General features: G+C 36.5%; 8 non-coding genes across 8 annotated transcripts; all 8 read left to right on the top strand.

Moving 5' to 3' along the window:
• The first annotated feature begins 57 nt into the window (after nt 1-57).
• On the top strand, nt 58-129 carry TRNAM-CAU (transfer RNA methionine (anticodon CAU)). Its single transcript has one exon. It is a non-coding gene; the product is annotated as a tRNA-Met (tRNA).
• A 1096-nt stretch (nt 130-1225) lies between these two features.
• Nucleotides 1226-1297, top strand: TRNAM-CAU (transfer RNA methionine (anticodon CAU)). Its single transcript has one exon. It is a non-coding gene; the product is annotated as a tRNA-Met (tRNA).
• Nucleotides 1298-2392: 1095 nt separating this feature from the next.
• On the top strand, nt 2393-2464 carry TRNAM-CAU (transfer RNA methionine (anticodon CAU)). The gene has a single exon. It is a non-coding gene; the product is annotated as a tRNA-Met (tRNA).
• A 2262-nt stretch (nt 2465-4726) lies between these two features.
• Nucleotides 4727-4798, top strand: TRNAM-CAU (transfer RNA methionine (anticodon CAU)). The gene has a single exon. It is a non-coding gene; the product is annotated as a tRNA-Met (tRNA).
• Nucleotides 4799-5893: 1095 nt separating this feature from the next.
• TRNAM-CAU (transfer RNA methionine (anticodon CAU)) lies at nt 5894-5965 on the top strand. Its single transcript has one exon. It is a non-coding gene; the product is annotated as a tRNA-Met (tRNA).
• A 2262-nt stretch (nt 5966-8227) lies between these two features.
• TRNAM-CAU (transfer RNA methionine (anticodon CAU)) lies at nt 8228-8299 on the top strand. Its single transcript has one exon. It is a non-coding gene; the product is annotated as a tRNA-Met (tRNA).
• Nucleotides 8300-9395: 1096 nt separating this feature from the next.
• Nucleotides 9396-9467, top strand: TRNAM-CAU (transfer RNA methionine (anticodon CAU)). The gene has a single exon. It is a non-coding gene; the product is annotated as a tRNA-Met (tRNA).
• Nucleotides 9468-10563: 1096 nt separating this feature from the next.
• Nucleotides 10564-10635, top strand: TRNAM-CAU (transfer RNA methionine (anticodon CAU)). Its single transcript has one exon. It is a non-coding gene; the product is annotated as a tRNA-Met (tRNA).
• Nucleotides 10636-12857: the final 2222 nt, after the last annotated feature.

The following is a 12857-nucleotide window of genomic DNA, read 5'->3' as shown; positions in this document are numbered from 1 at the left end:
CATTGGTACTTTTACATGATGAAGGAGTACTTCAGGATCTCTTAAACTTACATGAGCAGCAGAGTGGCGCAGCGGAAGCGTGCTGGGCCCATAACCCAGAGGTCGATGGATCGAAACCATCCTCTGCTATGTGCACTTATTTTTTTGTTAATTAAATTCTTCCAAAACTGGGATTGATATTTTGACTCTTTTATTTTTACCTAAAGTACAATAACTTTTAACATTTTAATTTGTTTTAATAGCATATTGACAGCATTGTTTTCTTTCAGAAATCCACTTAATTTTCTTTACCCTATTACTGAAATGGTAATTGACAAAAACAAGCTACATTGTCACCAGAAGAGCAATGCAAAATGTACAATTGATATTTCAAAATCATCTTTCCAGCTTGAATTTCAATGATGCATTGGGGCAACGATTTTGTGAGAAACATCTTCACCCTTAAAGAAAGATTTTCTTAACTTCTTACCTGTGTGCTGATTAGATATCACCTGGTTTTCACATTAAACAGATTCCCACTTGAGAAAGCAGCAAGGATGCAGTGAGGTTTATGTTTCCTGGTGTCAACCTGTATTATTTCAGTGGACATTGTAATGAGGATGCATCTTGCTGCCTTTCCAATGAAGCAAGTTTTAATCAGTAATAGGTGAAAAACCATTCCTACAAAGGTGTTAATCAGAGACTTGGCTTTGTGGACACTTTTCAGAGAGCAAATGTGTTAGCATAAAAATAAAGCCATAAAATGGAGAGCTGATTAATCACTCAATTGGATTTCTCTGCCTGCATAATTTTTTTTCTCTGCAACCCCATGCTAAATTGTGCTTTCTGTTTTTTTATAAAATGACTTCATCAAATCTGACTCTGATTGCATCAGAGAAGGCCAGGTACCCTACACTATAAGAGGTGGTTTGAAATTTTGACTTGTCTACTTAAAGATCACCAAAATTTGATCACACGGTCAATAACATTCCTGGGTGGGATTGAACCACCAACCTTTAGGTTAACAGCAGAATGCGCTTACCGATTGCACCACAGAGATAGCTTGCAAAAGCATGTACTGACAAAGGCTAAAAAGCATTCATCTAGAAAGTTTCCTAGAAAAAGGTTAAAAAGGCAATAATCTGGAGAGTTTTGCAAGATTTTTCTTCCATTGACCAACGAAGAAACACATTGGTACTTTCACATAATGAGTAAGTACTTCAGGATCTCTGACACTAACATGAGCAGCAGAGTGGCGCAGCGGAAGCGTGCTGGGCCCATAACCCAGAGGTCGATGGATCGAAACCATCCTCTGCTATGTGCACTTATTTTTTGGTTAATTAAATTCTTCCAAAACTGGGATTGATATTTTGACTCTTTTATTTTTACTTAAAGTACAATAACTTTTAACATTTTAATTTGTTTTAATAGTATATTGACAGCATTGTTTTCTTTCAGAAATCCACTTAATTTTCTTTACCCTATTACTGAAATGGTAATTGACAAAAACAAGCTATATTGTCACCAGAAGAGCAATGCAAAATGTACAATTGATATTTCAAAATCATCTTTCCATCTTGAATTTCAATGATGCATTGGGGCAACGATTTTGTGAGAAACATCTTCACCCTTAAAGAAAGATTTTCTTAACTTCTTACCTGTGTGCTGATTAGATATCACCTGGCTTTTACATTAAACAGATTCCCACTTGAGAAAGCAGCAAGGATGCAGTGAGGTTTATGTTTCCTGGTGTCAACCTGTATTATTTCAGTGGACATTGTAATGAGGATGCATCTTGCTGCCTTTCCAATGAAGCAAGTTTTAATCAGTAATAGGTGAAAAACCATTCCTACAAAGGTGTTAATCAGAGACTTGGCTTTGTGGACACTTTTCAGAGAGCAAATGTGTTAGCATAAAAATAAAGCCATAAAATGGAGAGCTGATTAATCACTCAATTGGATTTCTCTGCCTGCATAATTTTTTTTCTCTGCATCCCCATGCTAAATTGTGCTTCCTGTTTTTTATAAAATGACTTAATCAAATCTGACTCTGATTGCATCAGAGAAGGCCAGATACCCTACACTATAAGAGGTGGTTTGAAATTTTGACTTGTCTACTTAAAGATCACCAAAATTTGATCACACGGTCAATAACGTCCCTGGGTGGGATTAAACCACCAACCTTTCGGTTAACAGCCGAACGCGCTAACAGATTGCACCACAGAGACAGCTTGCAAAAGCTTGTACTGACAAAGGCTAAAAAGCATTCATCTAGAAAGTTTCCTAGAAAAAGGTTAAAAAGGCAATAATCTGGAGAGTTTTGCAAGATTTTTCTTCCATTGACCAATGAAGAAACACATTGGTACTTTCACATGATGAAGGAGTACTTCAGGATCTCTTAAACTTACATGAGCAGCAGAGTGGCGCAGCGGAAGCGTGCTGGGCCCATAACCCAGAGGTCGATGGATCGAAACCATCCTCTGCTATGTGCACTTATTTTTTGGTTAATTAAATTCTTCCAAAACTGGGATTGATATTTTGACTCTTTTATTTTTACCTAAAGTACAATAACTTTTAACATTTTAATTTGTTTTAATAGCATATTGACAGCATTGTTTTCTTTCAGAAATCCACTTAATTTTCTTTACCCTATTACTGAAATGGTAATTGACAAAAACAAGCTACATTGTCACCAGAAGAGCAATGCAAAATGTACAATTGATATTTCAAAATCATCTTTCCAGCTTGAATTTCAATGATGCATTGGGGCAACGATTTTGTGAGAAACATCTTCACCCTTAAAGAAAGATTTTCTTAACTTCTTACCTGTGTGCTGATTAGATATCACCTGGTTTTCACATTAAACAGATTCCCACTTGAGAAAGCAGCAAGGATGCAGTGAGGTTTATGTTTCCTGGTGTCAACCTGTATTATTTCAGAGGACATTGTAATGAGGATGCATCTTGCTGCCTTTCCAATGAAGCAAGTTTTAATCAGTAATAGGTGAAAAACCATTCCTACAAAGGTGTTAATCAGAGACTTGGCTTTGTGGACACTTTTCAGAGAGCAAATGTGTTAGCATAAAAATAAAGCCATAAAATGGAGAGCTGATTAATCACTCAATTGGATTTCTCTGCCTGCATAATTTTTTTTCTCTGCATCCCCATGCTAAATTGTGCTTCCTGTTTTTTATAAAATGACTTAATCAAATCTGACTCTGATTGCATCAGAGAAGGCCAGATACCCTACACTATAAGAGGTGGTTTGAAATTTTGACTTGTCTACTTAAAGATCACCAAAATTTGATCACACGGTCAATAACATTCCTGGGTGGGATTGAACCACCAACCTTTAGGTTAACAGCCGAATGCGCTTACCGATTGCACCACAGAGACAGCTTGCAAAAGCATGTACTGACAAAGGCTAAAAAGCATTCATCTAGAAAGTTTCCTAGAAAAAGGTTAAAAAGGCAATAATCTGGAGAGTTTTGCAAGATTTTTCTTCCATTGACCAACGAAGAAACACATTGGTACTTTCACATAATAAGTAAGTACTTCAGGATCTCTGACACTAACATGAGCAGCAGAGTGGCGCAGCGGAAGCATGCTGGGCCCATAACCCAGAGGTCGATGGATCGAAACCATCCTCTGCTATGTGCACTTATCTTTTGGTTAATTAAATTCTTCCAAAACTGGGATTGATATTTTGACTCTTTTATTTTTACTTAAAGTACAATAACTTTTAACATTTTAATTTGTTTTAATAGTATATTGACAGCATTGTTTTCTTTCAGAAATCCACTTAATTTTCTTTACCCTATTACTGAAATGGTAATTGACAAAAACAAGCTATATTGTCACCAGAAGAGCAATGCAAAATGTACAATTGATATTTCAAAATCATCTTTCCATCTTGAATTTCAATGATGCATTGGGGCAACGATTTTGTGAGAAACATCTTCACCCTTAAAGAAAGATTTTCTTAACTTCTTACCTGTGTGCTGATTAGATATCACCTGGCTTTCACATTAAACAGATTCCCACTTGAGAAAGCAGCAAGGATGCAGTGAGGTTTATGTTTCCTGGTGTCAACCTGTATTATTTCAGTGGACATTGTAATGAGGATGCATCTTGCTGCCTTTCCAATGAAGCAAGTTTTAATCAGTAATAGGTGAAAAACCATTCCTACAAAGGTGTTAATCAGAGACTTGGCTTTGTGGACACTTTTCAGAGAGCAAATGTGTTAGCATAAAAATAAAGCCATAAAATGGAGAGCTGATTAATCACTCAATTGGATTTCTCTGCCTGCATAATTTTTTTTCTCTGCATCCCCATGCTAAATTGTGCTTCCTGTTTTTTATAAAATGACTTAATCAAATCTGACTCTGATTGCATCAGAGAAGGCCAGATACCCTACACTATAAGAGGTGGTTTGAAATTTTGACTTGTCTACTTAAAGATCACCAAAATTTGATCACACAGTCAATTACGTCCCTGGGTGGGATTAAACCACCAACCTTTCGGTTAACAGCCGAATGCGCTAACAGATTGCACCACAGAGACAGCTTGCAAAAGCTTGTACTGACAAAGGCTAAAAAGCATTCATCTAGAAAGTTTCCTAGAAAAAGGTTAAAAAGGCAATAATCTGGAGAGTTTTGCAAGATTTTTCTTCCATTGACCAATGAAGAAACACATTGGTACTTTCACATGATGAAGGAGTACTTCAGGATCTCTTAAACTTACATGAGCAGCAGAGTGGCGCAGCGGAAGCGTGCTGGGCCCATAACCCAGAGGTCGATGGATCGAAACCATCCTCTGCTATGTGCACTTATTTTTTTGTTAATTAAATTCTTCCAAAACTGGGATTGATATTTTGACTCTTTTATTTTTACCTAAAGTACAATAACTTTTAACATTTTAATTTGTTTTAATAGCATATTGACAGCATTGTTTTCTTTCAGAAATCCACTTAATTTTCTTTACCCTATTACTGAAATGGTAATTGACAAAAACAAGCTACATTGTCACCAGAAGAGCAATGCAAAATGTACAATTGATATTTCAAAATCATCTTTCCAGCTTGAATTTCAATGATGCATTGGGGCAACGATTTTGTGAGAAACATCTTCACCCTTAAAGAAAGATTTTCTTAACTTCTTACCTGTGTGCTGATTAGATATCACCTGGTTTTCACATTAAACAGATTCCCACTTGAGAAAGCAGCAAGGATGCAGTGAGGTTTATGTTTCCTGGTGTCAACCTGTATTATTTCAGTGGACATTGTAATGAGGATGCATCTTGCTGCCTTTCCAATGAAGCAAGTTTTAATCAGTAATAGGTGAAAAACCATTCCTACAAAGGTGTTAATCAGAGACTTGGCTTTGTGGACACTTTTCAGAGAGCAAATGTGTTAGCATAAAAATAAAGCCATAAAATGGAGAGCTGATTAATCACTCAATTGGATTTCTCTGCCTGCATAATTTTTTTTCTCTGCAACCCCATGCTAAATTGTGCTTTCTGTTTTTTATAAAATGACTTCATCAAATATGACTCTGATTGCATCAGAGAAGGCCAGGTACCCTACACTATAAGAGGTGGTTTGAAATTTTGACTTGTCTACTTAAAGATCACCAAAATTTGATCACACGGTCAATAACATTCCTGGGTGGGATTGAACCACCAACCTTTAGGTTAACAGCCGAATGCGCTTACCGATTGCACCACAGAGACAGCTTGCAAAAGCATGTACTGACAAAGGCTAAAAAGCATTCATCTAGAAAGTTTCCTAGAAAAAGGTTAAAAAGGCAATAATCTGGAGAGTTTTGCAAGATTTTTCTTCCATTGACCAACGAAGAAACACATTGGTACTTTCACATAATGAGTAAGTACTTCAGGATCTCTGACACTAACATGAGCAGCAGAGTGGCGCAGCGGAAGCGTGCTGGGCCCATAACCCAGAGGTCGATGGATCGAAACCATCCTCTGCTATGTGCACTTATTTTTTGGTTAATTAAATTCTTCCAAAACTGGGATTGATATTTTGACTCTTTTATTTTTACTTAAAGTACAATAACTTTTAACATTTTAATTTGTTTTAATAGTATATTGACAGCATTGTTTTCTTTCAGAAATCCACTTAATTTTCTTTACCCTATTACTGAAATGGTAATTGACAAAAACAAGCTATATTGTCACCAGAAGAGCAATGCAAAATGTACAATTGATATTTCAAAATCATCTTTCCATCTTGAATTTCAATGATGCATTGGGGCAACGATTTTGTGAGAAACATCTTCACCCTTAAAGAAAGATTTTCTTAACTTCTTACCTGTGTGCTGATTAGATATCACCTGGCTTTCACATTAAACAGATTCCCACTTGAGAAAGCAGCAAGGATGCAGTGAGGTTTATGTTTCCTGGTGTCAACCTGTATTATTTCAGTGGACATTGTAATGAGGATGCATCTTGCTGCCTTTCCAATGAAGCAAGTTTTAATCAGTAATAGGTGAAAAAACATTCCTACAAAGGTGTTAATCAGAGACTTGGCTTTGTGGACACTTTTCAGAGAGCAAATGTGTTAGCATAAAAATAAAGCCATAAAATGGAGAGCTGATTAATCACTCAATTGGATTTCTCTGCCTGCATAAATTTTTTTCTCTGCATCCCCATGCTAAATTGTGCTTCCTGTTTTTTATAAAATGACTTAATCAAATCTGACTCTGATTGCATCAGAGAAGGCCAGATACCCTACACTATAAGAGGTGGTTTGAAATTTTGACTTGTCTACTTAAAGATCACCAAAATTTGATCACACGGTCAATTACGTCCCTGGGTGGGATTAAACCACCATCCTTTCGGTTAACAGCCGAACGCGCTAACAGATTGCATCACAGAGACAGCTTGCAAAAGCTTGTACTGACAAAGGCTAAAAAGCATTCATCTAGAAAGTTTCCTAGAAAAAGGTTAAAAAGGCAATAATCTGGAGAGTTTTGCAAGATTTTTCTTCCATTGACCAATGAAGAAACACATTGGTACTTTTACATGATAAAGGAGTACTTCAGGATCTCTTAAACTTACATGAGCAGCAGAGTGGCGCAGCGGAAGCGTGCTGGGCCCATAGCGCAGAGGTCGATGGATCGAAACCATCCTCTGCTATGTGCACTTATTTTTTTGTTAATTAAATTCTTCCAAAACTGGGATTGATATTTTGACTCTTTTATTTTTACCTAAAGTACAGTAACTTTTAACATTTTAATTTGTTTTAATAGTATATTGACAGCATTGTTTTCTTTCAGAAATCCACTTAATTTTCTTTACCGTATTACTGAAATGGTAATTGACAAAAACAAGCTACATTGTCACCAGAAGAGCAATGCAAAATGTACAATTGATATTTCAAAATCATCTTTCCAGCTTGAATTTCAATGATGCATTGGGGCAACGATTTTGTGAGAAACATCTTCACCCTTAAAGAAAGATTTTCTTAACTTCTTACCTGTGTGCTGATTAGATATCACCTGGTTTTCACATTAAACAGATTCCCACTTGAGAAAGCAGCAAGGATGCAGTTAGGTTTATGTTTCCTGGTGTCAACCTGTATTATTTCAGTGGACATTGTAATGAGGATGCATCTTGCTGCCTTTCCAATGAAGCAAGTTTTAATCAGTAATAGGTGAAAAACCATTCCTACAAAGGTGTTAATCAGAGACTTGGCTTTGTGGACACTTTTCAGAGAGCAAATGTGTTAGCATAAAAATAAAGCCATAAAATGGAGAGCTGATTAATCACTCAATTGGATTTCTCTGCCTGCATAATTTTTTTTCTCTGCAACCCCATGCTAAATTGTGCTTTCTGTTTTTTATAAAATGACTTCATCAAATCTGACTCTGATTGCATCAGAGAAGGCCAGGTACCCTACACTATAAGAGGTGGTTTGAAATTTTGACTTGTCTACTTAAAGATCACCAAAATTTGATCACACGGTCAATTACATTCCTGGGTAGGATTGAACCACCAACCTTTAGGTTAACAGCCGAATGCGCTTACCGATTGCACCACAGAGACAGCTTGCAAAAGCATGTACTGACAAAGGCTAAAAAGCATTCATCTAGAAAGTTTCCTAGAAAAAGGTTAAAAAGGCAATAATCTGGAGAGTTTTGCAAGATTTTTCTTCCATTGACCAACGAAGAAACACATTGGTACTTTCACATAATGAGTAAGTACTTCAGGATCTCTGACACTAACATGAGCAGCAGAGTGGCGCAGCGGAAGCGTGCTGGGCCCATAACCCAGAGGTCGATGGATCGAAACCATCCTCTGCTATGTGCACTTATTTTTTGGTTAATTAAATTCTTCCAAAACTGGGATTGATATTTTGACTCTTTTATTTTTACTTAAAGTACAATAACTTTTAACATTTTAATTTGTTTTAATAGTATATTGACAGCATTGTTTTCTTTCAGAAATCCACTTAATTTTCTTTACCCTATTACTGAAATGGTAATTGACAAAAACAAGCTACATTGTCACCAGAAGAGCAATGCAAAATGTACAATTGATATTTCAAAATCATCTTTCCAGCTTGAATTTCAATGATGCATTGGGGCAACGATTTTGTGAGAAACATCTTCACCCTTAAAGAAAGATTTTCTTAACTTCTTACCTGTGTGCTGATTAGATATCACCTGGTTTTCACATTAAACAGATTCCCACTTGAGAAAGCAGCAAGGATGCAGTGAGGTTTATGTTTCCTGGTGTCAACCTGTATTATTTCAGTGGACATTGTAATGAGGATGCATCTTGCTGCCTTTCCAATGAAGCAAGTTTTAATCAGTAATAGGTGAAAAACCATTCCTACAAAGGTGTTAATCAGAGACTTGGCTTTGTGGACACTTTTCAGAGAGCAAATGTGTTAGCATAAAAATAAAGCCATAAAATGGAGAGCTGATTAATCACTCAATTGGATTTCTCTGCCTGCATAATTTTTTTTCTCTGCAACCCCATGCTAAATTGTGCTTTCTGTTTTTTTATAAAATGACTTCATCAAATCTGACTCTGATTGCATCAGAGAAGGCCAGGTACCCTACACTATAAGAGGTGGTTTGAAATTTTGACTTGTCTACTTAAAGATCACCAAAATTTGATCACACGGTCAATAACATTCCTGGGTGGGATTGAACCACCAACCTTTAGGTTAACAGCAGAATGCGCTTACCGATTGCACCACAGAGATAGCTTGCAAAAGCATGTACTGACAAAGGCTAAAAAGCATTCATCTAGAAAGTTTCCTAGAAAAAGGTTAAAAAGGCAATAATCTGGAGAGTTTTGCAAGATTTTTCTTCCATTGACCAATGAAGAAACACATTGGTACTTTCACATGATGAAGGAGTACTTCAGGATCTCTTAAACTTACATGAGCAGCAGAGTGGCGCAGCGGAAGCGTGCTGGGCCCATAACCCAGAGGTCGATGGATCGAAACCATCCTCTGCTATGTGCACTTATTTTTTTGTTAATTAAATTCTTCCAAAACTGGGATTGATATTTTGACTCTTTTATTTTTACCTAAAGTACAATAACTTTTAACATTTTAATTTGTTTTAATAGCATATTGACAGCATTGTTTTCTTTCAGAAATCCACTTAATTTTCTTTACCCTATTACTGAAATGGTAATTGACAAAAACAAGCTACATTGTCACCAGAAGAGCAATGCAAAATGTACAATTGATATTTCAAAATCATCTTTCCAGCTTGAATTTCAATGATGCATTGGGGCAACGATTTTGTGAGAAACATCTTCACCCTTAAAGAAAGATTTTCTTAACTTCTTACCTGTGTGCTGATTAGATATCACCTGGTTTTCACATTAAACAGATTCCCACTTGAGAAAGCAGCAAGGATGCAGTGAGGTTTATGTTTCCTGGTGTCAACCTGTATTATTTCAGTGGACATTGTAATGAGGATGCATCTTGCTGCCTTTCCAATGAAGCAAGTTTTAATCAGTAATAGGTGAAAAACCATTCCTACAAAGGTGTTAATCAGAGACTTGGCTTTGTGGACACTTTTCAGAGAGCAAATGTGTTAGCATAAAAATAAAGCCATAAAATGGAGAGCTGATTAATCACTCAATTGGATTTCTCTGCCTGCATAATTTTTTTTCTCTGCAACCCCATGCTAAATTGTGCTTTCTGTTTTTTTATAAAATGACTTCATCAAATCTGACTCTGATTGCATCAGAGAAGGCCAGGTACCCTACACTATAAGAGGTGGTTTGAAATTTTGACTTGTCTACTTAAAGATCACCAAAATTTGATCACACGGTCAATAACATTCCTGGGTGGGATTGAACCACCAACCTTTAGGTTAACAGCAGAATGCGCTTACCGATTGCACCACAGAGATAGCTTGCAAAAGCATGTACTGACAAAGGCTAAAAAGCATTCATCTAGAAAGTTTCCTAGAAAAAGGTTAAAAAGGCAATAATCTGGAGAGTTTTGCAAGATTTTTCTTCCATTGACCAATGAAGAAACACATTGGTACTTTCACATGATGAAGGAGTACTTCAGGATCTCTTAAACTTACATGAGCAGCAGAGTGGCGCAGCGGAAGCGTGCTGGGCCCATAACCCAGAGGTCGATGGATCGAAACCATCCTCTGCTATGTGCACTTATTTTTTTGTTAATTAAATTCTTCCAAAACTGGGATTGATATTTTGACTTTTATTTTTACCTAAAGTACAATAACTTTTAACATTTTAATTTGTTTTAATAGCATATTGACAGCATTGTTTTCTTTCAGAAATCCACTTAATTTTCTTTACCCTATTACTGAAATGGTAATTGACAAAAACAAGCTACATTGTCACCAGAAGAGCAATGCAAAATGTACAATTGATATTTCAAAATCATCTTTCCAGCTTGAATTTCAATGATGCATTGGGGCAACGATTTTGTGAGAAACATCTTCACCCTTAAAGAAAGATTTTCTTAACTTCTTACCTGTGTGCTGATTAGATATCACCTGGTTTTCACATTAAACAGATTCCCACTTGAGAAAGCAGCAAGGATGCAGTGAGGTTTATGTTTCCTGGTGTCAACCTGTATTATTTCAGTGGACATTGTAATGAGGATGCATCTTGCTGCCTTTCCAATGAAGCAAGTTTTAATCAGTAATAGGTGAAAAACCATTCCTACAAAGGTGTTAATCAGAGACTTGGCTTTGTGGACACTTTTCAGAGAGCAAATGTGTTAGCATAAAAATAAAGCCATAAAATGGAGAGCTGATTAATCACTCAATTGGATTTCTCTGCCTGCATAATTTTTTTTCTCTGCAACCCCATGCTAAATTGTGCTTTCTGTTTTTTATAAAATGACTTCATCAAATCTGACTCTGATTGCATCAGAGAAGGCCAGGTACCCTACACTATAAGAGGTGGTTTGAAATTTTGACTTGTCTACTTAAAGATCACCAAAATTTGATCACACGGTCAATAACATTCCTGGGTGGGATTGAACCACCAACCTTTAGGTTAACAGCCGAATGCGCTTACCGATTGCACCACAGAGACAGCTTGCAAAAGCATGTACTGACAAAGGCTAAAAAGCATTCATCTAGAAAGTTTCCTAGAAAAAGGTTAAAAAGGCAATAATCTGGAGAGTTTTGCAAGATTTTTCTTCCATTGACCAACGAAGAAACACATTGGTACTTTCACATAATGAGTAAGTACTTCAGGATCTCTGACACTAACATGAGCAGCAGAGTGGCGCAGCGGAAGCGTGCTGGGCCCATAACCCGGAGGTCGATGGATCGAAACCATCCTCTGCTATGTGCACTTATTTTTTGGTTAATTAAATTCTTCCAAAACTGGGATTGATATTTTGACTCTTTTATTTTTACCTAAAGTACAATAACTTTTAACATTTTAATTTGTTTTAATAGCATATTGACAGCATTGTTTTCTTTCAGAAATCCACTTAATTTTCTTTACCCTATTACTGAAATGGTAATTGACAAAAACAAGCTACATTGTCACCAGAAGAGCAATGCAAAATGTACAATTGATATTTCAAAATCATCTTTCCAGCTTGAATTTCAATGATGCATTGGGGCAACGATTTTGTGAGAAACATCTTCACCCTTAAAGAAAGATTTTCTTAACTTCTTACCTGTGTGCTGATTAGATATCGCCTGGTTTTCACATTAAACAGATTCCCACTTGAGAAAGCAGCAAGGATGCAGTGAGGTTTATGTTTCCTGGTGTCAACCTGTATTATTTCAGTGGACATTGTAATGAGGATGCATCTTGCTGCCTTTCCAATGAAGCAAGTTTTAATCAGTAATAGGTGAAAAAACATTCCTACAAAGGTGTTAATCAGAGACTTGGCTTTGTGGACACTTTTCAGAGAGCAAATGTGTTAGCATAAAAATAAAGCCATAAAATGGAGAGCTGATTAATCACTCAATTGGATTTCTCTGCCTGCATAATTTTTTTTCTCTGCATCCCCATGCTAAATTGTGCTTCCTGTTTTTTATAAAATGACTTAATCAAATCTGACTCTGATTGCATCAGAGAAGGCCAGATACCCTACACTATAAGAGGTGGTTTGAAATTTTGACTTGTCTACTTAAAGATCACCAAAATTTGATCACACGGTCAATAACATTCCTGGGTGGGATTGAACCACCAACCTTTAGGTTAACAGCCGAATGCGCTTACCGATTGCACCACAGAGACAGCTTGCAAAAGCATGTACTGACAAAGGCTAAAAAGCATTCATCTAGAAAGTTTCCTAGAAAAAGGTTAAAAAGGCAATAATCTGGAGAGTTTTGCAAGATTTTTCTTCCATTGACCAACGAAGAAACACATTGGTACTTTCACATAA

This window comes from Pseudophryne corroboree, chromosome 4 (genome assembly GCF_028390025.1).
Source record: "Pseudophryne corroboree isolate aPseCor3 chromosome 4, aPseCor3.hap2, whole genome shotgun sequence".
Taxonomy (NCBI): Eukaryota; Metazoa; Chordata; class Amphibia; order Anura; family Myobatrachidae; genus Pseudophryne; species Pseudophryne corroboree.
This window is presented reverse-complemented; position numbering and strand designations above follow the sequence as displayed.